Source organism: Rhipicephalus microplus, chromosome X, assembly GCF_043290135.1.
Source record: "Rhipicephalus microplus isolate Deutch F79 chromosome X, USDA_Rmic, whole genome shotgun sequence".
Lineage (NCBI taxonomy): Eukaryota > Metazoa > Arthropoda > Arachnida > Ixodida > Ixodidae > Rhipicephalus > Rhipicephalus microplus.
Genome location: NC_134710.1, coordinates 471,769,346 through 471,794,583, shown reverse-complemented (window position 1 = coordinate 471,794,583; position 25,238 = coordinate 471,769,346). Strand labels below are relative to the sequence as shown.

The 25,238-nt window shown below is 47.6% G+C and overlaps 1 protein-coding gene across 3 annotated transcripts in view; it reads left to right on the top strand.

The window, feature by feature from the left end:
- Positions 1–25,238, top strand: part of LOC119160815 (endoplasmic reticulum transmembrane helix translocase) — a 520,848-nt gene that overhangs the window by 112,039 nt on the left and 383,571 nt on the right. The gene's annotated exons all lie outside the window — the stretch shown is intronic.

Below are 25,238 nucleotides of genomic sequence, written 5' to 3'. Positions count from 1 at the left end.
TTACGCTAGCTTCCCATATTACGAAGTTTGGTATTACGGAACAAGAATGGATGACGAACGTATATGACTGGTGCAAACATGATAATCATAAGATGCGTGTCATGTAAAAACGTGACTACATGCCACGCTGATGATGTGCTCGCGGTCATTTTGCTAGCTTCATATATACCAAATTTGGGATTACGTGACGTGAATAGACGACGAAGGTAAATGACACGTCCGAACAAGCTAATCGTGCTGTGCGTGTCATGTAAGAACATGACAACATACCACGCTCATGATGCACTCGTGGCCGTTTCGCTAACTTCACACAAACCGAATTTCATATTACGTGACGCGAACAGACGACGAAAGTGGATGACACGTTCAAACAAAATAATAATGACATGCCTCTCATGTAAAAAGATGGCTACATGGCACGCTCATGATGCACTCGTGGTCGTTTCACCAGCTTGGAATATAATAAATTTGGTATCACGTGCCACGTGAATGAATGACGAAAGTATTTCACTGGTGCAAACATGACAATGATGACATGCGTGTCATTGAAGAACATGACAACATATACCACGCTCATGATACACTCGTGGCTGTTTCGCTAGCTTCCCATATACCCAATTTGGTATTACGTGACGTGAATGAACGACAAACTTGAATGACATGTCCAAACGTGATAATCATGACATGCGTGTTATGTAAAACATGACTACATGCTACTCTCATAGCCCGCTCGTGGCTATTTCGCTAGCTACACATACACATAATTTCTTAATATGTGACGTGAATGAATGACGAAGGTGAATAAACTGTCCAAACATGATAATCATGACATGCGTGTCATGTAAACATGACTACATGCTACTCTCATAGCGCGCTCATGGCCATTTCGCTATCTCCACGTATACCAAATTTGGTATCACGTGACGTGAATAGAAGGACGAAGGTAAAATGAAACGACAAAACATGATAATCGTCACATATGAAAGCCATGTACGGTAAAACTTACGTCAGCCTCGTAACGTTGGGCTGACTTTAAAGTGACCGATCAGCCTTCTTTATTCGTACTTCGCATATCATCGATTCCCGCTGTATGTAGTATCTGCCAATTTTCTTCTTCTCTCCACGTCATTCCGCAAATATATATCCACAGCCGTCAACAGTTCGATAAAAGCTGCCGTGACGCGTGGCTGTTTCTCGCCACCACCCAAGCGCAACAGCATTTCGAAGTCCTCACCCGGCATTGCAGCTTGCTGCGGTGACTCGGGCTGTCGATGTCATTGCCGTGAAAGGGCGTGCCTGGCCGCGTACACGTGGCGTGATACCGCGCGGTGGTCCTAGGAGCTGAGGGGGTGCATAGACACCCCACAGGGGGCAGTTATCTCTCCTCTACTCTTCAATATTGCCATGAAGGGCCTCTCGGAGCGACTCGCTACGGTGCGCGGGGTTAACCATGCTCTCTACGCGGACGATATCACGGTGTGGTGCATGGGAGGGTCCGACGCCGGGGTAGAGCAGGCGCTCCAAGAGGCATTAGACATCACGGAGAACTTTCTAGTCGGTTCGGGCCTGAGCCTGTCATCGGCAAAGTCTGAGTTACTACTATACAGACCCACCCGACAAGGACTGAGGAACCTCACTCCTTTAGAACAGATTCCCATAGCTTTATACACACGGGATGGGCAGAGAATACCCAGGGTGGACTCCATCAGGGTCCTCGGACTCCTGCTAGAGTCCAAGGGGGGCAACTCACGAACTATAGCCCGCATCACCTCCAAGACGGAGAACATGCTTAGGCTCATACTCAGGGTCTCGAACCGCAGGGGTGGGCTGAGCGAGAGCAATCTCCTTCGGCTCTATCATGCATTTCTCATGAGCCACATTAATTATGTCGCTTCCACATTGCGCTGGTCCAAAAGAGAAGAGTCAAGAATTGATACACTACTGCGCAAAAGCATAAAGCGAGTTCTAGGCTTGCCTATCCACACTAGCACCGAGAAGCTCCTACAATTGGGCATGCATAACTCCCTCTCGGAGGTGATAGAGGCCCAGCAGATGGCTCAGGTCGTGCGACTATCGTCCTCGAGGGCTGGTAGGCGCATCCTGGAATCCATAGGCTGCGGTCCTACGGCGACTAACCAGCGTAATGTAACACTACCACCCTTGATCAGAGGCACGTTTTCGGTAGCTCCACTTCCAAGAAATGTCCACCCACAATACAATGTAGGGCGCCGCATAGCTCGGGCCCGTTCCTTATTAAAATCAGTTGCAAACAGACCGCATCTCGCGACCTTTGTCGATGCAGCCCAGTACGGGCGTTCGGATCGCTTCGCAGTGGTTTCGGTCGATCATAGTGGCACACTCCTATGCTCTGCCTCGGTTAGAAAGGTTTCGGCAATGGTGGCTGAGCAAATCGCCATCGCCATAGCAATGAAGGACCCATCGCGTCCTAATGTCTTTACAGATTCGCGTTCCGCAGCTTGGGCTTTCGCCTCGGGCTCGATCTCGCGTGAGGCAGCGGCCATCCTCGGCTGTGAGGGGGCTGCCGGGTTTCACACCATAACATGGTTCCCGGCACACATGGGGGCCAACGTACATCCTGATGTCCCCAACGCCAATGAGTTTGCCCATGACCGTGCGCGAGGTATCGCTCACCGCGGCGGTCCCGGCAGATTCGCAGGCGGGGACGCCGGAAGATACAGGGACTCGCTACTCACTTTCCACGAAATCATGACTCATTATCATCTATCTCGGAGGACTTTTCCACTTCCTCATCCTAAACTTACGCGACCGCAATCATCGGCCTACAGGATGCTCCAAACGGGGTCTTTCCCTTCGCGTGGCCGGTTCAGCCATTTTTCGCCCAACATCGAGCCGCATTGTCCAGACTGCGGTGAGGCGTATTGCTCATTACCTCATATGCTCTGGCAATGTCCTGCGTTACGTGACGCAGAGTTCAACAAAGAAGAGGACTGGGAGGAAGCCCTTCACAGCGGCGACCTCCTGGTTCAACTTCGGGCTGTTCAGAGGGCCTGCGAGAGGGCGGAGGGCCACGGTCTTCCGGTCCCTACGTGGGAGCGGCCCGCGACTGCTACGGATTCCCCCTAAACGGGGCCGTTACTACGCAGTTCCTCAGGACCTGAATAAAGTTCTTTGTCTGTCTGTCTGTCTGCATAGACACTTGCCAATAATATTTTTCAGTCTGTCCGTCTGTCGATGTCCTCTCGTTGTGTTGTGGCAGTCAGTTATGAGTTTCCATGAAAAACAAATCTCACCGAAATACTAGCTGACGAGCGCGAGCACTTCACGGCCACAGCGTTGAACGCGGAGAGCATCTGCTAGATATGCACCGCGTAGATGGAGCCAGAGTCGAAAAATGAGAGAGCGAACGCCGGCGCAGAAGGAGTAGAGAGGAGTTATCGTTACTTTATTATGGTCCCTGGAATACTGGCTAGTCGGCCGTCGCCGCTCTCCGCCGCGTCCGCACCGATGATGCATGCTACGTGGTCACGGCGCTGGATGGATGGATGGATGGATGGATGGATGTATCCGGCTGTGCCCTTTAGATCGGATAGTGGCTCACGCCACCGGCCGCGTCCGTGCGTTAGTTCATGCGCTGTGGGCCAGGTAGCACCGCGATCGATCGGAGCGCCATGACCGTGAAGCATGCATCATAGGAGCAGACGCGGCCTTCCATAGAAACGGCGTGGAGACGGCAGACTAGCAACATATTCTAGGAACCATACTTTTGGCTAGAAAGGTTTTCCTAGTGTCCTGAATGAGGCGGAAAGGCCACGGCCGGGCTAGACTGCACCTGCGCGCGCTTGTTTAAAAGGGAGTGCGCAGGTGCAGTCTAGCCCGGCCATGGCGAGGCTGAAAGAGTTTACGATACAGCCTCCAGAGGGCGCAGCCCACAGAAGAAAGAAAGATAGAAGAGGGCATGCTAAGACGGCGCGGTACGTGAAAAGTGTGGTGGAAATGACATCATGGCTCCATATTCACTCGGCACAATGGCGGCGTTGCTATGGTTACTTTATAGTGTAATTCTAGTACACTATAATTACGTGTTGCGTAGTGTAGCTGGTCTAGCAGTGAGTGGCCGCGGCTGGCGGTTGCATGTGTGCCTCCGCAGGTCCTGTGCTGCGCCATGGCGGACAATATCCGTGCTCTGCGCAGCGTTATTAGTTACGCAGTGTTCTCTTGGCAGTTACTGTACTGTTAGCAACGTTTACGAAACCTTTCGTCCACCACGGGGTCTGAAAAGTGCGTAAAACGAGAGCATATTCATGTGTTGTGTGGCGAATGACGCGGATGAAGCATTTCAAGTGTTCAGCGAAATTTCGTTGGGCCCCGCGATGAAGCGGAACGACGACGAATGCCTTGCAGGTCAGTGATGGTTGGGCAGTGCTCCTGCTTGTGGCAACGAACCAAATTGTTGTGCCTTGCAAGACGTAATGAGGACCATGTACACATACGTAGTTTCGTGTTCAGTATGTGTACAGTATCAAATTGCATGTGCGTATTAAGACACATTTTACGTTCTGCTTGTTATACTCGCACCCAGCGTTGTAATCTCAGCGTCAGAGCAACCGCGTTCAAGTGTCACTTGCACCGTGCTCAAAGTCACCGCGGTCGCAGAATGCTGATGCCGGTAGGTTTCACGCGGATTACGGGCGCAGTGGCCTTGCGCCGCGTGAGCCGCGTGGTTTAATGCAACCGTAGAAGGCGCATGACTGATTGTATTGTCTGTAGAGTTGCTGAATTAATGACGTGAAAACACTCGCCGTTGTCAGTGCATATCCCAAGAAACACGAAACGTCGTATAAACTTCTCGAAACGTCTAGAAAGGTATGCGTACATCAAGGTATAATTAATATTTGACGTTGAATAAACGTCTTTCAAAGGAACTTTTTTAGATGTTCAGAAAACTCTCTCTACAAGGTCTTTTTCAAATCGTTTACTAAAAGTTATTTTCCAGAACTTTGGTAGAATTCGCGGAGGAGGTCTCAGGGGTGTTTTCTACGTTTCTTTCTTTTTTTAACCAAAATAACATTCCCTTTACATAATTATGTAATATATATTTTTACATATTTTTACATATAAAAATGTAATAATTGAACTCTCTACACTCTAAGGCAAAATTACCCGAAAAAGGAGTAACGGAGTCCAATAGGCACGCGCGATGAACGGATAGACCATTGGGGAGCAACCACAGAGGGAAGCGTGCCACGCAAAACCACTTAGTCTCCAAACACGCTCTAAAGGGATGAACCGCCCGGAGATTACAGGCAGTGCGAAAAGCGTTGCCAAGGTGACCCTCCATCCTTCTCTTCCCTTCTCCTCCTCTGCTGGCTCAGTCTTTCCCCGTATTTTGCCAGCGACGATCGCGTTGAGTCGCGCTCAGAGTGCTATACCACGGCCGCCTGAATTCAACGATCTAAGAATTACGGCGTGGTGCTTGTGTGTACGCTTGGATGAGCGCGGGCTGCTGCTTTTACGTTTTGGTGCACCCATGAAGTCTGGAGCAAGTCTCGACACGTCACCACGCTGCGCTGTATATATCTGGGTTCAAGATAGTCACGACCAACACATGGCAACAAAGAAGACAACAGGCCTATCGGATATATACTTCAGTCGGACTAAGGCCAGAAAAGAGCGCTGGATTCTAAGGCAAGTAATCATTCTTTATTCTATTCTACTTCGCGTATGCGATGCGGATCGCGCTTGCCGGCAACGGGCTCGGTCGAGTTGTATATCACACACACGAAAGGCATCGCGAAGGTGAGCTTCGGCTTCTGCAGTTCGCCTGTGCTTTGCGACTGCCTAGAAATTGGCCGCCATTGCCGTCGGCCTCCCGTACGCTCGCTCATCGAGTGCTCGCCTGTCTTCGCACGCCGCGATGAGCTCCGGGCTGACGATATTGGGTTCAGACCTCGTCGCTGTGTTGGGGGTCGTCGTAAACAGGTTGCGGGTTCTCGTAAAGAGCTTGGTTGTAGTATGTCGCGCGCTGTAAGTGCACCAGCACGGGCTGGCGGGGCTTTCGCTAATGTTGGAACTCACTGAAAATCGGTCGCTATTACAGCTGGCTTTTCCGCCAGTCGATTGCAAGCAGCTCGGTGCCGTCCGTTGGCCGCGGCGGCGGACTCGCGTTTGCGCGCTGCACTGACTCGAGTTTGTGGAAAAGGGCCGCATTAGCGTCGATTTCATCAGCGCTAGCTCCAAACTAGCTCGGCACTGTTCGTGGTGGCGGCCAAGCGTACGCTAGCTCTCCTGTTCGAAGTTCGCTGGCGGCAGACACTCCGCGTGCAGCGCTGTCTTTGGTCTCGCGTTCGCTTGCTCGAGCTGAACGACGTCGCTCACTTAGAACTCGCCGACTTGTTAGCGGCATGGTGGTTCGCGGAGTTGTGGCTGCGGCCACCGTTCCTAAGCTTTTGTGCTACGGGAATCAAAATGAGTCTTTGACGATGTGTGACAGCACGGCGAAATGATTAGCATGTCATATGTCACGTATGTTTTGATTTCACCTTGCATGTATTTCTCATGCGCATTTGTATTCATCCTCGGTCATGTGTGACTCACTCTTTTACATACTTATTGTGCAGCCGTGGGCACACACGGTGCTGAAGACTGTGTGCGCTGGCGTTTGCGATGCCTGTCATCCATCTCTTTCGTCAGAGCAGCTTCAGAAGAACTGTGCGAGATGTGAAGGTAAAGTTGTTTGTGTGTCATATTTTAACGCTTGTTTTTATATTAACGTGCACGTACTTGTCATATGCGTGCATCTTCATCTTCTGTCACGTGTGTCTAACTATTTTCACTATAATATTGTACGTGCAGCCATGGGAACTCAGCAGGCAGAAGGCTGCGTGCGCTGGTGTCTGCAATGCCTTTCATCTATCGCTTCCGTCGGAGGAGCTCCCCGAAAAATGAACAAGATTTGACCACAAGACTGGACTTGTACACGTCACCATGAATTCACTGAAGAGAATAGAGAAGCCTTATGTCTATGTAGAAAAATAAAACATTTCGATGTCTCACTTTTGTTTTGTTTTTTGCCATGACTGCGAAAGCAGTAACACATAGGTGGCTGACTACATTATCACTCGTTCTTTTCTGCGCAATCTGTTGCTCACTGCGCAAAAAAGCAGGCGAATAAAATATTAGGCCTGGCGAAAAATACACAAACAACAATGTTTGAACTGGGGACAAAAAGTTCACCCGATTGGAGTATTTGAGTGGATCAACCGTTCGTCCGGAGAGGTGCAACTGTGAGGGCAAACGGTTACCCGTTAAAGTGTAAATGACGGGATTAATAGTTGCCCTACAACGTGCAAATGTGAGGACTAAGTGTTTTTCCTTTTATGTGAATTGTGGGACTAACGGTTACTCACTAAGGTGTAAATGTGACGACGAGTTAATCCCCACTGACGAGCTCAAGTCCCTTGAGCTCGTCAGTGGGGATTAACTGTTAGACCCGTGCCGTTAGTCCTTAAAGGGATTAATGGTTGTGGCATCCCCATTAGTCCCCAAAAGGACGAACCACACACCCTTTTAAAACCATTTTGCTTTAGAGCGTAGTCAGAATTAAGAAATTAGGATGCGCAAAAGTGGTGTGCGCCTGCGCGGCTAGAGCAATTTTACTTGTCTGGACGTGTTTACGGGCCGCTCAGTCACCTCTTGAAGGAGCGGGTTCGAGTCGATTTCTCTCGTGTTTCAAAAGCTTGCTTGCGCTTTGTGTTCGTGTTTTGTGTTGCCAGTGCTACTGATTACGAAGATGCTCTATACTCAAGCGAATACGTGTGGGTTCGTATCGTGGGGCACTCGCCAGGTATGTACCACACTGCTGCTGTCGGCGCTTTGCTATCACTCACCATGTTTTTCCTACCAGGTGCACGATAAGTGAGCTTTTGTTTACATGGGGACCCAGCTTTTCTGTAGCACTTCAGGAGTGTAAAAGCAAAGTAGTGCGAAGTTAAGCGCGGACAAGTTTTTTTTTCTTTTGTGTGGATTGTGAAGCATGCAAGCGTAGCGGGAATTCGATGGCAGATTCAAGTAGAGTTATGGCGGCTGTCCCCCTCTGTCGGCAGTGGTGAAAAGGGGCCCTGCTCGCGAGAGACCACTATTTTTGTTTAATAATTCTGGGGCGTTTGTTAGCTGTAGGCGTTGATGCCTGTTCATATTGTGCGCTATTGAAGTGAACGTGTCTGGGGCAGTTTGATCTGCTGTACGTTCCATTTTATACAGCTACAGTATGTATACGTTAGCCCCGCCGCGGTGGTCTAGTGGCTAAGGTACTCGGCTGCTGACCCGCAGGTCGCGCGTTCAAATCCCGGCTGCGGCGGCTGCATTTCCGATGGAGGCGGAAATGTCGAAGCCCGTGTGCTCAGATTTGGGTGCACGTTAAAGAACCCCAGGTGGTCAAAATTTCCGGAGCCCTCCACTACGGCGTCTCTCATAATCATATGGTGGTTTTGGGACGTTAAACCCCACAAATCAATCAGTATTTATACGTTATGACTACTATCAGAGAAGTTTTTGCAAGGTTCTGTTTGGCGTCTCTAAATTTTTTCCTTGCGAGTGGCTGAATGTATGCCAGTGTGTGCATCCGTGCCGGCACGCGTCTTTATAAACTACCGTGATACTCGAGTTGATGCGTGTTCGTGTGCAGCGTGTTGCATCGTCTTAGGTAGGGCTCGCGAAGGTTGCACCTACACTTAAGTGTTCATGCAGCTCCTTTGGTAAAATTCTAACTTTCGGTATACACCAGCAACATAGGTTGCCTCATGTGGCCTGAATCAGTGCATTTTAAGCAATTCGCTTATCCGGAACTGTATTTTAGAATGATTATTTCATGGCTAAATGTGGTCAAATTGCTTTACGTTACTGTGCGAGCACTAATTCAGTCATAGGTCCACGCGTTCGAGCACCATCGATTTTACTCTGCTTGTTTCCACTGTGCTTGTATTTTGATTTGGTTCATTAAATCTTTTATGCACCACGCCCAATTTTTGGGTTGAAACTTTGCTAAACATTTTTACGTGTATGAACAGTATGAATAGTTTATAGCCCCACCTCCAATGAAAATTTCTGATTAATGAAAAGCTTGACAGTAAACTTTCTAGGCATGCGCTACAGATGTTGAAAGAATCTGTGGTATGTGCAGAATCAATATTGTATTTATCACTCAAATCTCGCGATAATATTATGAATTATGGTAAGCATGTATAAGTCGTGCATGTATTGCTGTTAAAATGTAAAAGTGGACACCGTATTTATTTGAGAATAACAACCATAGACTGCAAGTTTTCAAGCTATTGGCAATGAAAGAATCATACAAATTTGGAAATCAGTTTTTCATCAAATCTTATTGCTAAATCGCAGTCAATAGCTTCCAAGATTCTGGTTCCCGGAGATCGTTGCAGAAGCTTGCATGCTTTATTGGGATGGTGTGTAGTTTAAGATGGGTGCCTTATATCTTTTTTTTGCATTTACAGCCTGTGGTGCTTGAGTGAGGGGTACTACCATTTTAGTCAACTAGAATCATTGAAACTGATGACCATAATTTGGCAGCACACAATAGTAATTTATTGACACCAATTGATGACATTGTAGGTATAAATGTCCCAGTGTGAGCAGCCTAAAGAAAGCTACAATAGTTGTTGTATTTGAAATCAAATTTATGCTCAATAACAGGTTACCTGCAACGGATACTTGATGAAAGTGCATACCATCATGTATGTGCTAAGGTATCATTGAATTCGCTTTCAACGAACTATGCACGAGTGCAATTCAAGCATGGTTTTGACACATTTGCAATGTGGAAATTGCATTTTCTTTCATAAAGTTGCCACTGTGTCGCCAAAAACATCAAGAAAGTTTTGCTTGTAATATCACTAGTTTGTGTACATCCTGCTTGTTTTAAGACACATTGTTCCAAATCATTTTAAATATACTGACAAATTCAGTTTTTCTAAGAGACACATGTCACTAAATTGTTTTTTCACTGTTTCCATTGCAGCCTATGCTTGAACCTCGACGAACTGAATGGGAAATAATTCCAGACAAGCCTGTCATCAATGGTGGCTCATGAAAAAGCTGGCTATTAATGTACAGCAGCTGCGCATGGCTTCCTTTTTCTATCTATAGAGAACTTCACTGAGCCACCTGGTTGCTGTATTCAAGTAGCTCGCATGTTCGGGGTGTTCAATATGAAGCCTTTTGTTTTTTGTTTTCCTTAAATAAGTCAGTGCTGTGAGTTGTGTGTGTAAAATCCACCTTTGCAGATAGCTAAGTGTGCAGTAGAACACAATGTGCAACAATAGTTATCACTGTCAGCCGTGCGCTTGATTAAGATTCAATAACGAACTAATTAGTGACTGCAGCAGGCGGCCATGCACGTATTAAAATTTTGAGCCAGTCACATTTCTACATAGGTCCGAAGAATTCTGGCATGCCTGATCTAAGATATCCCACCGGAAAGTATAGTTGTGGCTTGTATCATTATGCATGCAGGACAGTGAGCACTAGCACACAGCTACTACTCACTGAGGTGCCGCATATAGTCTGATCATGGATCGAAGCCATAGACAAGCATTATAATGGTTACCTTTTTACTACCGGCTAGAACAGCAAGCACTGACTGCTTGTCTCACCAGGGAGGAATGTTTTGGTGATCGTCGCTGCTTTGCATGCATAATCATGAAAGGCGCAATAAACTTCTGAGTGAAATATCTCAGAGCATAGACATGCTCGAAGAATTTTCCAAGTGGGAGTATCTAGAAACACGACTGCGACAAACTATTCTATGCAAACATACCCACTAATTGTAGGCACCAAGATATCGGTATGCTTAGTTGATTGGGCAGCTGGCAGCATTATTGTCTTACTTTGTGTTTCCCTGGACACATAACTTATCTGCAAAGGCAGTTTTCTGTTCTTAAGGCTGAACTTTATTACAAGCACAAAGCATGTCTCTGAATGTGTCAATGCTGCTTTCTAAGGTTTTAAGTCATGTTTAATTTAACTGTAATGTTCAGTTCCCCTAAAATTGAACTTTTTGCATTGCAGTAAGGCTGTAGTAGATCAATGGTTTTATTTTCACTCTAATATTGGCTGAATATTTAGCTTTATTGTTATTCTAATCTTCTTTCATTCTCTTCTCAAATTTATTGCTGCAAGTGCAATCAAGTGATTTTCTATTGTCTTACTTATTCATATCTAACTTCGCCAATACCTAGCCATTTGTAATATATTAGTGATACCTAACCATGTCTAACATTGTCAATGATGATCGACAGAAGGCATTCTGGAGTATTGTAGCCTTTTTATCTTCACTGTGTCTTTTGTGCGAGTATTTTGGGTTTGAATTAGAATGCAGGGTGTTGCTAAAATCACAATTTGATTGTTAAACACAGATTTGTGGTGAAACCTATTAATTTCAACTACTCATGGTTCTAACATACCTAATTAAGGGGTGAGAAAAAATAGCTTGTTCGACTGCTTCTTTTTTGGCTGTAACAAATTTTCTACCTTTATATATTTGCTACTGGGCCAATGTGTTTGCTAAGCTAGCCATCAAAATTTCGTTGCACTGATACAAGTCCGCTAAAAGAGAACAGTTTGTGCCTTTCGTATGTGTGCAGGCTCCTGGACCAAGAATCTGGCCAGCCCCTCAATCGCTTTGTATAATTATAGGTAATATAAAGCATGCAAGTTTTGGGACAAAGTGTGCAGTCATTGTTATGTTCAATAAAGGTCACAAGTATGCAGCAAGATTTGTTGAGATTTTGCATTTACTTTTGGATATGCAGTAAATGCATTCCAGGCAAAACCAGAAACAATAAAGAGTGTACGTTCAAAAGCCCGTCTTGTCTCCAAGCAAGACAGAGTATCGTAATGATAGATGGCAGTCACTAATTATTGCTCAACAATTATGGCACCAATTTTGCTGATTAGAATAGTCCCAGCAATAACTTGATGCCAAATTATGTTGCTGTTCCTACTTGTCACTCTCGACAGTGAACATCTAAATGCACCGATTGTAAAACGCTGACATGGTGCAGCAAATGAACTACGAGAAACGCTGAAAGAGATGGTTTGCATGAAAAATAAATGCCTAAAAAAGGTGATGAAAGATCTAGCAAAAGTCTTTTTAGAATCTTGGCAAGACGTTTACTAAGCTTCTGATAATGAAAGGGCAGTAAAAACACTTACAAATCTTATTAAAAAATCTAGAAAGGCGTTTCTTAGACTTCTTGCTAGAAGTTTTCTAGCCGTATAATAACGTGGCGTTAGCACAGCTACAGGAGGTTTTCAAGCGGCTCAAGTTTAAATAAGATCTCAACAAGACTTCTTATATGCTTTTGGACTATTCTTTTTGAACAATTACCGGAAGTTTTTTAGCTTTTCTTGTGTTTCGTGGGATCTAGCGCGCGTTCTCTTGTACTTGCTTCGTTGTCAGCAAGCTGGTACTTGCTGTTAATACTCGGACTAAATGACTTCGCGAAGGTTTCGCGCTGGCCCAGAGGGTTAAGCCCCGTTACATTGGTTTCGGATCGTCACGACACGCGAGCTTCGTAGCCCACGTGCTTTCCGAGCTGGAGAGAGAGTCGCACTTTCTGCTTTACATTCTGATGTAAACAAGAGAGGAGAAATTGCCCAGTCAATATGGCCGACTTCTGGCTTCACCACGGCTTTATAACGAGTGACGTCAGGACCTCTCCTAAGTTTTTCCTTCCTCCATGGCGCAGCCGCTCGCTGACACGCATCGTTAGCGCGCAACAGCCCACGCCGTGACGAGTTTCTCGCGTTGAAACCAACTGTTGTGGTTGCAGTATAAGCATATTGTGTTCGCCACACATGGCACCGATAGGCTTTGCACGAGGAAAACAATAATGGTGGCATCGATTGGCAATTTTGGAGTGACTGATGATGTCTGCACCCGAGCACTTTACTCTGGCGAAGAGCAACAGGAAAGTATCTACTACAGTGTACTAGTACACTGTAGAATCTATCAATGGAACACGCGCGTGCCCTCTGGAGCAAATGGAAGGGTCACAGTGGAACGCGATACACGCGTTCTCTTGTTGCATGAGTGGGCACGCTGCACATGGTGACTCTACGCGAACAAAACGTGAGCTCCGACGCAAGGCGCAACCGACGCAACCGGCGTTCGTTGGCAGGGCCAAAGTTGGCACCGTTCCAAGGCACGGTGCGCTTTCTACTTCTGGTCGAATCCACCGATTTTCTCATAGTAGAAAAAGTTGCTCCGTGAAGTGGATCTCGCAACGGAGCTGCTCCATATATGCCAATTGACCATACAGGGAGCAGTCTCAATCTGCGAATGAAACAGAATTGCTCTGCATGGACCAGAAAAAAAAGTAGTACCGGAAGTGCTTTGAATCTGCCAAAGGATGAAACCATAGGTCTTGGGAGTATGTGGGCATGTTAGCATCTTCAGAACGCCACGTATGCTGGTGGCATATGGATGTTTGGGGTTCCAGTTAAATACATTAACGACTGTTACATCACCTCTGAATAAACCCCTCTCGTCAACGTAACAGAGTGGTGGAGGTGCTGGGTACAGCACGTCGACGAACCACAGAGCCACAGCTGTTTGAATTTCACCGGAGCCATCATCTTGCCGGTCTGCCACCGACAACAACCGTCATAGCTGAGAGCGAAAGTCGCGGCTTCTCAACCACGCAAAGGTCAGTGCCGGCTGCCCCTCGGTATCACTATATAGAACCCCGCTCGTTCGCGGGAAGAGCAGGAGAAGATGTGGATGCATGGCTGACACATTACAAAAAGGTGAGCCGATACAACTTCTGGAATCCCACCAACCAACTAGGAAAGGTCGCGCTGTTTTTCACGAAAACCACCCTGATGTGGTACGAAAACCACGAAGATTCTCTTTAACAACGTGGGATTGTTTCGCTGAAGAACTCAAGAAATGCTCCGGCGACTCTGATTTGAAAAAGAAAAGCGCGGAGCGCACGTTGACTCAAAGAGCTGAGACTCCTGGAGAAACGTGTACCACCTACATAGAGGAGGCTCTGATGCTCTGCAAGATCATAGAACCATATATATCTGAAGAGGACATGGTTGGACATCTTTTGCAGGGCGTAGCAGAGGACGTCTACAATTTTTTGGTAGGCAGGGAAAGCCTCACTTTCGTCTCCGGCGTCCAACGTCACCTGCTGTACTTTCGAGAAGCTGAAGACCCGTCGTATTGCCCCAAAATTTGGTAGGCTGGCAAATGTGACAACGGTCGCCAGCGCCGACGTGAGCCCGCCCGCCGATATTGGCGCTACCATTCGGGCAATAGAACGTGAAGAGCTGCAGCGACAAGGTGGTTGGGTTCATGAAACCATTCCTGATCCGCCTACCAGTCCACCCTACTACATGGCGGCGCCATTAACTCATTTGCAACCATCGGTATGTGTGACAGACATAAGCGAAACTAGAACTCCGTGGCCACGTCGTGATTCGTTCGCGGCCGACCAGCGATATGGCCAACGCCTTCGTCACAGCCCCGCCCCACATAGGTGGACAGCCCCCGCTCAGCAAGCTCATCACCGACCCTTCACAGCTGAGCGGTCTCAGCACTGGTTGGGCGAGCGAGCGTTCTCTACCAGTCTGCTACAACTGTGGCTTCGAAGGCCATATTTCCAGGTATTGCAACTACCGGCAGCCGCTAAGGTACGACCGATCACTGAGATATAACCGTTCTGGAGTTAAACGAGCACCGACATCCCCGGGAAGCACGTCTTACGAGATCCCAGGACCGCTACGAAACCAATCTCCAGCCTTTGACCGCAGTGTGACACCACCGCCTGCCCCTCGCGGCAACCTATCACCGTCTCCTCGGCGCCGCCACTCCTTGCCTCCCATTGAAAACTATTCGGCGCGGCCGTTGGAGGTGAGGGCAACGGACAGTCTTCGGTTTCAACAGAAATACCTCCTTTAGCTTCCATGTTTATAAATAAGGTTCGAGTGCTTATCGGTGGTGTACAAACAATGGCGAAGGTGGAAACAGGTGCAACAGTGTCAGTGATGAGTTTAGTTTTCACCCGCCTCCTTGGACGAAAAGCTATACTTCGTTGGGACCATCCTGATACGTTTCGTAGAGTGAATGGAGATGTGTTATAACCTGTTGGTTTTTGCACTGCGACTGTTAGTTTGACTTGCTAGAAATTTGTTGCAGACTTTGCTGTTCTCCCTCATACTACGCATGACGTTCTTCTGGGACTCGATTTCTTGAAGCTATGTGGTGCCACTGTCGATTACCGCACAGGACAAATTACAGTAGATTCCAATGTTCCAGTAGCGCTTATGGAAAACTCGCCCAGTCAGGAAAGTGCTCTTTGTGTGTCAGTGGACACAACTGTGCTGCCATTGTCTGGAAAATGTGTCCCTGTTGTCCGTTTATATTCAAGCGAGAAAACATTTGACGCAGCCGTGGAGCCCGTGCATCTATGTTGCATAAAGAAGTCAGTTCTAATACCCAACTGCACGCTATCGGTTACGCAAGGGTATACTGGTTTATGAGTGATTAACTGCTCTGATAAACCTACAGTGTTGCTGGAGGGTCTGAAACTTGCAGAAATTCGTGAAAAACAATTAATCTCACTTGCCAACTTTGCAGAGAGCAGCGATTCTCCGGATAAGACCCATTGCGATAATCTGCACGCCAGGGACACCGCCATTATGACTATGATTGAAAGGTCACTCAGCACCAATCAACGTGATGAACCGGCGAGTATTTTGGGCAAACATGCCGGTATTTTTGATTTCGCTCAGCACGATCCACCTTTATTCCCTGCTTCTCGTATAAAGCACCGAATCGATACGACATCTCACAGACCTCTCGGACAAAAACCATATCGTGTATCACCTTCAGAATGCGCAGTGATCAATGAACAGGTTCGCGAGATGCTCAAGAAAAATGTAATTCAAGAATCATGTAGCGCGTGGGCTGCTCCAGTATTTCTAGTGAAGAAGAAAAGTGGGACAGGGCGATTTTGTGTTGACTACCACCGTCTCAACGCGATCACTAAAAAGGACGTATACCCACTTCCACGGATTGATGATGCTATCGACTGTCTATCATCAGCCTCTTACTTTTTTTCGTTGGATTTGAGGTCAGGTTACTGGCAGATTCGAATGCACAAGGAAGACAAAGAGAAAACGGCATTTGTTACAACAGATGGACTTTTTGAATTTAATATGATGCCGTTTGGACTCTGCAACGCGCCTGCAACTTTTGAGCGCTTCATGAACAACATTCTGCGTGGATTGAAGTGGGAGGTGTGTATGTGTTACTTGGACGACGTAGTTATTTTCAGGCGCACCTTTTCTGAGCACAACACACGCCTCGGCCTCATGCTGGACTGCCTAAGCAAAGCACGCTTGGTGCTCAACTCAAAGAAATTTAGTTTTGGAGAGCGCCAAATTCACGTTCTTGGACACTTAGTCGACAAAGAAGGCATACGACCGGATCTTGCCAAGACGGCCGCAGTGGAGGCGTTTAAGCAACTGCACTCAGTGAAAGAAGTGCGCAGCGTTTTGGGGCTTTGTTCATACTTTCGCCGATTCATTCCCGGCTTTGGCCAATATCACATACCCTCTCACGTGCCTGCTTCAGAAATGTGCGCAGTTTGACTGGACCCCGGAATGTGAGTCTGCTGTTTCGGAGTTGAAGTTTCTTTTGACGTCCCATTCGATTCTTTGACATTGTATCCTTTGGCTCCCACCGAACTTCACACAGACGCTAGCGGTATTGGTGTAGGTGCTGTCCTGGTTCAATGCTTAGATAACCAAGAACACGTCGTAGCGTATACAAGTCGTTCGCTCAGCAAGTCCGGGCCTAACTACACTGTCACAGAGCAAGAATGCCTTGCAGTAGTCCTCGCAGTGCAGCGCTTCCGGTCTTACCTGTACGGACGCCTCTTTACCATCGTGAGAGACCATCATTCTCTCTGCTGGTTGGTCAACCTGCGTGACCCATCTGGTCGGCTGGCGCGCTGTGCACTTCGTCTACAAGAATATGACTTCACGGTTTTCTATAAAAGTGGGTGATGCCATGCTCACGCAGATTGCCTTTCACGACTACTGCTTCCAACGACGGAATGTGACACGGACAACTTCGACACCTACATCGCATCACTGCACTAACCATTTCCCGATACAAAGACCTTTAAGGATGAGCAACAAAGGAACAGCACCATACAACAACTTCTTACTGCCCAAACAAAATCATCACCTACGTGCTTCTGCCCCTGAGACGGGCCAGTTTACAAAAAGAACTACACCATCATCGGCTCACGATATTTTTTAGTGGTTCCGAAGAGTCTTCGCGTTTATGTCTTGCAGGATATGCATAATGACTTAACATCCGGTCATCTAGGCACAGCGAAAAGTCTTTGCCGTCTTCAAGAAATATTATACTGGCCGAAATGCACCAGACGACGGAACAATACGTGTCTAGCTGTAACAAATGCCAACGTCATAAGCGCCCAACAAGTGCTCCTCCAGGGCGATTACATCCGGTGCCTCCTCCTAAAACTCCGTTCAAGCAAGTCGGGATTGACCACCTTGGACCCCTTCCCCGGTCTTCCTATGGAAATCGCTAGATAGTCGTCTGCACCGACCATTTAACATGGTACTGCGAGACAGCTGTCATAACATCGGAAAATGCAGCTGATGTGTCTTTCTTCGTGCTACGCTTTGTAATTCTACGACATGAACCTTCCAAAACTGTAATCAGTGACCGTGGCCGACAATTCACAGCAGACGTGGTGGAAGAGATGCTTCGCATCTGCGCTTTAAGGTTTCGGCACTCTACGCCATACCATCCCCAAACGAATGGTCTTACTGAATGAACGAACAGAACTCTCACGAACATGCTGTCTATGTATGTCATATCAGATCACAAGGACTAGCAGAGTGTTCTACCTTTTATCACCTATGCATTCAACACCGCATAGCATGAAACTACCGGCTACAGTCCTTTCTTTCTTCTAAATGCTCGACCGTCCCGTCATACCCTGAGTACCATCTTCACGTGTTTGGACCACCATGATCCCTGCATATCCGAGATCATCTGTCGGGCAGAAGAAGCCAGGCGCCTTGCTTACTTGCACCCTCTTGTTTCGCAAGACCGCTCCAAGGGACATTTTGACCACCGACGCCGACACGTGACGTACAATTGCGGGGACCTAGTGTTGCTGTGGATACCAACTAGAAAACGTGGTTTGAGCGAGAAACTGCTAGCGCACTATGTGGGACCTTGTCTTGTTATAGACCATATCAGTGATTTAGTTTACCGCATCGAGCGTCTCCATTCGAATGGCCGACGGTCTGCAAAAACTGAACTTGCCCATGTTGCGCGTTTGAAGGGCTTTATTCCTCGAGAGACAGTTTCACTCACCCAGTGGGCTTCGTCTGAGCGGAGGGAAATGTTACCATATATGCAATTTAGTTATGTGCATCTGTGTAGCGGGAAACAGGGTGGTGCCAGACGAAAAGGACGTTCGGTTGGTGACAAGAAGTCTCTGGTGCGCGTTAATTGTATACGCTCGAGTCGACCGTTACGTCTTCTCTGAACAAACCTCTCTTGTAAAGATGAAGAACATAGCATATAATAAACAGTGAAAAATACGCAAGGACAGACATTTTGGCGGGAACTGTAAGTAAATATTCTAAGAAAAAAGCGCCTATAAAACGAGAAATAAATAAATAAAATAAAAAATTAAAAACGAGAAATAAAGTGAAAATAAAAAACAGTGAAATGGACTTTATGTGCACATAGGAACCTCTCTTGATGTTTTGCGCCAACCCTTGCTACTGTACTGGTTCAGCAGGAGCTCTGAATTGGGCGATATATGCCTTTTCTTCGCATGACCTCTTTTGCATAACGACACAAAGCAAGTCCTCTCTTTCTTTTCAGGCATTGTGCGTTAGAGCAGCTGGGAAAGTTTTTCTCTATCTTTTTTGTTTTCCCTTTTTTCTTTCCGTCTTTCTCTCTTTCTTTCTTTCTACATTTCTCTCTCTTTAGCATTGCTCAGAACTCGCTTGAGTGAGTGAGCAAACTTTATTTAACCAGCGGATTGAGGCGTGGGCCTAAGCCGCACCAGGGGCGGTGGAGAGACCCTGTCTCTCAGCCGCCTCCCGTGCTCGCTGGATGGCCCATATTTGATCTGTCTGATCTGAGCTGATCAGCGCGGCTCTCCACCGCGCCCCAAGCTGTTCTGGGGAGACTGCATTGGCGTCCTCTAACTGTGTGCATTCCCATAACATATGCTCTAGGGAGGCGCGTCTCATGCTACATAGTTTACACGAGTCATCTGGGTATAGTTCGGGGTAGATGCGATTTAGGTGCTTCGGGTTGGGAAATGTTCTAGTTTGAAGTCGCCTCCAGTCAACCTCCTCAGATCTGTCTAATGTGGAGCTAGGTGGTGGAAATCTGCGCCTCGACTTTTGGTAGAATTGGATAATGTCGCAGAACCTAAACATTCTGTCCCTCTCCCAACACTCATCTCCTCCCAGTACCTCATGTGAAGCTCCATTGCGAGTGCGGTAAGTGAGACCTCGCGCTACGCGGTGAGCCTCCTCGTTGAGGTTGGGAATGAGCAACGCACACGGGGTGTGGGCTGGGAACCATATAATATACCTTTCTTCGAATTCCTCGGATGATATGAGATTTGCCTTGCGGAGGAGTATGTTGGCTGCCTCGGGAGATATTCTTCCTCGTGCATAGTTACGGATTGCTGACTGCGAGTCGCTGATGACATACCTACACTTTGGGGAAATTATGGCCTGTGCAATAGCCACCTCTTCAGCGATTTCTGAATTATCCGAGCGTATGGAGCACGCGTTTACGCATTTGCGGTCGGTGTTTATTACTACCGGAACGTAGGATTTGTGACTAGGGTACTCCACTGTGTCTACGAACAACGCTTCCTTGTCTCTGCCGTAGGCCTTAAGCAGAGTTCTAGCGCGGCTTTCTCTTCTGCCCTGATTAAATTCGGGGTGCATGTTTTTGGGCAGATTGGGGACCTGGATCTTTTCCCTGATCACCTTTGAAACCGAAACTTTAGTTCCTTGTTGCCTATGGTAATTTATCCCCAACTTGTCAAGGATACTCCGTCCTGTGCGCGTGCTGGCTAGCCTCTCCAACTGGGCAATCTGTTGCGCTTCTATCAGCTCCTCTAAAGTGTTATGTAAGCCCAGTTGAAACAGTTTTTCGTTGCTGGTGCTATCTGGAAGGCCCAAAGCTTGTTTGTACGCCTTTCGTATGAGTGCGTTGATTTTGAGTTTTTCGGCTGTATACCAGTTTAGATATGCCGCTACGTATATAATGTGACTTATGGCGAATGAATAAATAAGCCTGATGACGTTACCCTCTTTCATGCCTTGGTGTTTGTTGGTGACTCTCTTGATTAGCCGTATTGCATTGGTGACTTCGGTTACTAACCTCTTGTCGGTTTCACCGTTTGTACCCTTAGACTCGATGATGAGTCCAAGGACTCTGATTTGTTGCACTATAGAAATAGTCCTGCCGTTTTTGGTGTGAATTTGGATCTCTTCGAAAGCACGGTCCCGGTTGTATCCCTTGGGTGGTCTGCCTTTGAGCGTGGGGCAATAGAGGAGGAGTTCGGATTTATCTGGCGAGCACTCGAGGCCAGTACCATCAAGATACTCCTCAATAGTGGTGACGGCCTCCTGTAGTCTCTGCTCTATCTCTCCGTCACTACCTTCACACGCCCAGATGATGATATCATCTGCATATATAGAATGATGTATTCCGTATATTCAGTTCAGCCGCGCCGGGAGTCCTATCATCATGAGATTAAACAGCATTGGCGATATGACCGAACCCTGCGGGGTACCAGCACTGCCCATAAGCCTTTCCTCAGATCTCAGTTCTCCCATTACGATAGATGCCGTTCTGTCTGTTAGGAAGTCCTTGACATAGTTATACGCTCTTGATCCTAAGCTTAATTGGCAGATCTGATGTAAGATAGCCATATGCGATGCTTTGTCGAAGGCTTTTTTAAGGTCTAACCCTAAGATCGCCCGGGTAGCTCTTGTTTTGTTGTCTAGAATCTGCTGCTTAATTTGCAGCATGGCGTTTTGCGTGGAGAGCCGTGTGCGGAACCCCAACATGGAATCTGGGTACATTTCGTTCTCCTCAAGATAAGTGTTGATTCTGTCTAGAAAAGCGTGTTCCATCAGCTTCCCAGCACAAGACGTTAGTGATATGGGGCGTAAATTCGATAGATCGGGGGGTTTCCCGGGCTTAGGGATGAGGATTACTTTAGCTTTTTTCCACTGTTTTGGTATAGTGCCCTCGGTCCAGCACTCGTTAATATATTGCGTGATGTTCTCTATGGCTTGGTCGTCAAGGTTCCGTAGTGTTCTGTTAGTGATCCCGTCTGGTCCCGGTGCAGATTTGGTGTTTAGCTTCTGTAGCGCGGCCCTGATTTCAGCCACAGTAAACTCCTCATCTAAGAGCTCGTTCGGGCCTCCGGAATATGGTCCGTGCTCTATGACAGGCATGGCGGGAATGTACATGTTGCTAGCCTCAGCGATAATGTCTTCCTCACTGCCGCTACACTGGTGCACCAGTTTACGCAAGGTTTGCTTGTGTGCTATTTTGGTGTTATCTGGGTCTAGCAGGTGTTTGAGCATGCGCCATGTCTGACCAGCATTCATTTGGCCATCGAGACTATTACAAACTTGGTCCCATTGCTGTTTGCTTAGCTGCTTACAATGTTCTTCGATCTGTTTGTTCAGCTTGGCTATGCGCTTGCGCAAGGGCCTGTTGTGCCTCTGTCCCCGCCATCTATTCTGCAGTGATTGCTTGGCCTCCCACATGTGTGCGAGACGACTATCAATCTGCTCTAGGGGTGTACTTGAAGTGATGCTTCGCGTTGCCTCGCTGACGTCGTTATTGACATCTTTGATCCGATCTTCTATATTGCTGATAGGGTCTTGTTTTTTCGCGTTTCTGACTTTCCGAAACTTATCCCAGTCAGTCCATCTAATCTGTCTCTGAATTTTTGCGGCAGCCATGATTTCTATCGTGATTTCTAATATTCGATGATCACTTCCCAGATCATCGAATGTGTTTTTCCATTTAGCGGTCCCCGCGTTACGAACTAACGTTAAGTCTGGAGTGGTGTCTCTTGCAAGCCCAGTTCCCATACGCGTAGGGGAGTCGGGGTCAGTGATGAGAGTTAAGCCTGTTTTTTGAATATCCTGCCATAGCGTTTTTCCTTTGACTATTGTGTATCCGTATCCCCAAGCACTGTGTGGAGCGTTAAAGTCTCCACCTATGACGAGTGGATTGGGTCCCGCTATTTCTACGGCCTTCTTAAAGAGGAGAAGGAAGCGTTCTCGTATGCGTGTGGGATTGCTGTACAAATTCAGAATAAACATTCTCGGAGATATTTTTCTTTTAGGGGCAAGTTCTACGAGTATATGTTCAATTTCTGTGATGCGGGTGTCGTGGCAGATTGCTACGAGTCCCTTCCTTACTAGAGTGGTTAGTGTTCTAATATCCCCTGTTGGGGGGCCGATCGCCTGATATCCCGGTAGCTTAGCTAAAGCATGGGTTTCCTGCAAAATTAGAACATCCGGTTTGGTTCTGTCTCTAAGGTGTTGTTGCAAGACTGCTCTCTTCCCCTCATAGCTCCTGCAATTGCACTGCCAAATACTTAAGTCCCTTTTTCTGGGCTTCCCTATTTTGAGTTGGCGATCGAAGAGGGAGGAGGGTGAAAGGAGGCAGGCCTCATGAAATTAGTTGATATAGCCACTGATGTGGTGCCCTAAGATAAGTGTGAATTTCCTTCAGTGCTTATCGGAAGGTTGGTAGCTGGAAGTACCGGAGGTGTCCTAGGGTTGAGATTGGCTACGTTAGCTTCGAGTTTATCTATAGTCTATTCATGACCATGGATATTGCAAGCGAGAGGTTGTTGGTTGCCTCTGCCTGTTCCTTAACTGCTTTCTGTATTTCGGACAATGTTTGATTAATGTTCGAGGTTTGCGCCGTAGTTTTGTCATTAGACACCTGAGCTTTCCTTTTAAGAGGTGGTGGGGTACTGTCCTCGTCCATTCGGTTATCTGGCATTTCTTCGGGGCGCTCTTGGGCCGCGGAACGCATTTGACTAGAAGTTCTATTTGTGCAGTTTTTAAGACTTTGAATTTCCCGAGTAAGTTGTGATATCAATTCTCTAAGCTCAGCGTTTCCTTTTTTCAGCTCCGCTATATCACTGACATTATGCGCAGTCTCCCCCGAAGGCTCAGGGCGCGTTCCTTTAGCCACGTCTGACCAGCTCACCATGAATGCCGGGTTCCCTTGATGGCCATTGCCACCCTTTGGCTTAGACCGGGATCTGGAACGGGATGTAGTGCGCCTTCTCGGTCCCGGAGACTGGGTGGTGTGGCCGCGGGGAGTTGCGCAGGACCAATACCTTGATCTGGACCCAGGCGTTGCCCTCGTCCGGAATTTGGACCTCCCGCGTTCGGTTGGCTTGGTGGTAGGGGGGTAGTTCTCCTCGAGCGTCTCTTGAAGTTGTCGGAACCACTGGCGTTGTTTTACGATGTAGGATGTCTTGAACTTGGCCTTGCAGAGTTCGTCAGCCGTGGGATGATCCTTGCCGCACAGCTGACATCGTGGCTGACAGTGGTGGTCCTCGCTCGGATCAGGCGTTCCACAACCCGCCCATAGCTTGTCGTTTGGCCTCCAACACACGTCACTCCAGTGCCCAAGTCTGTTGCATTGTTTGCAAAAGTCAACTTGTTTCCTGTATAGTGAACAGCGTGTGAGTACTCCTCTGTACATAACGTGCGTCGGGACTCTGCTGCCGTCAAAAATGACTATCACTGTCGTGGTGTTGCCAAGACGTTTGGCTGCAATCGCCGTAGGATTTCGGGCTGTAATAATAGCTGCGGTGATGTCCTGTGGGTTTTCGTTCAAAGCAACTCCTTTGATTACACCTTTGGCAGTGAGTTCCGGGGCCGTCTCGTATGCTCCCACCTCATACAACTTGTCGTTGGCTTCGATGTGCTTGATGCATTGGTACTTGTCTGCATGGTCTTGGTTTGGGGTGCTAACGACCAAGATGTTCTGAAAATTATTCGGACAAATCGTGTCCGTCTCTCTTTCTTCATAAGGGATCTCGGCCGCTTCATACACAGCTTTGTCTAGCTCCGTTAAGCTGAGCTTGGATAGCTGCAGTCCTCCTCTTGGCCTTATAACTATCTTGAAGTCGCCTGTCGGCAGTCTTGGCATTTTGCTGGCTCTGGTTATCCGAGATATCATATTTGCACCGCACGTTCTAGGTGTTCGGGTAGGGCTAGGGCTACCACGGCGTTCCTGGCTACCTTTCTTCGCACGTTTTCTGTTTCGAACTTCTGTCCACCCGTTGCCTGTGTCGCCTTCCTGTAGGGTGACGTCTTTGTCTTCCCGTTGGGTGCCGTCTTCATTCTGCTGCGATACCTCCATTATTGATGATTACGGCCTGTATGGCGTGAACGCCGAGACCTGGCTATCGTGAGGCCGCCCCAGTCGACGCGGAGCGCCGGTCGTAGGAATAGTAGACGCTGCTTGGTGGGGGCTGGTTTTCGGTCGTAAAATCCCGAAAAATGATCACCCACCTTAGAATGTGGTCTCTTCTGATTCTCGGTGACGAGAAGAATCAGATGGTATATAAATCCGAGCGGTGCCTGGCTGTATTCGCTGCGAAATCATTCTATGAGAACGGAGCCGACGTGAAGAGCGTCCATTCACCTCGGTGACCGCAGCGCCTCCCCCCAGAACTCCCTTCTAACTGCTTCTTTCCTCAATGCTGAGAATTCCACCTTCATCCACGTTCTCATTTAGTAGAGTGACATTTAAATTGCAACATCCAAAAAGACCGTCATAAATTTATATAGAAATTACAAACAAATGTTATGATCACTCCTTTCAAATAAAGATCATACACCCATGTCAGATGTGGCTGATGTACGACAAATGTTTATTTGAGAGACTCTTAGTTATTGCGAAACAACGTCTACAAATGTGCACAAAACCAGTGCAACTGTCAGAGACGTAGTTTGTAGACTTTCAACCAGCGTCATTATCCTTCGCTGCTGTTGTATCGCATACCCTAATAGAATTACGAGGTTGACCACACTGGTCGTAAGGTATGTTGAAACTCGGACGGCCCATTGCGCCCCCATAGTAGAGTACA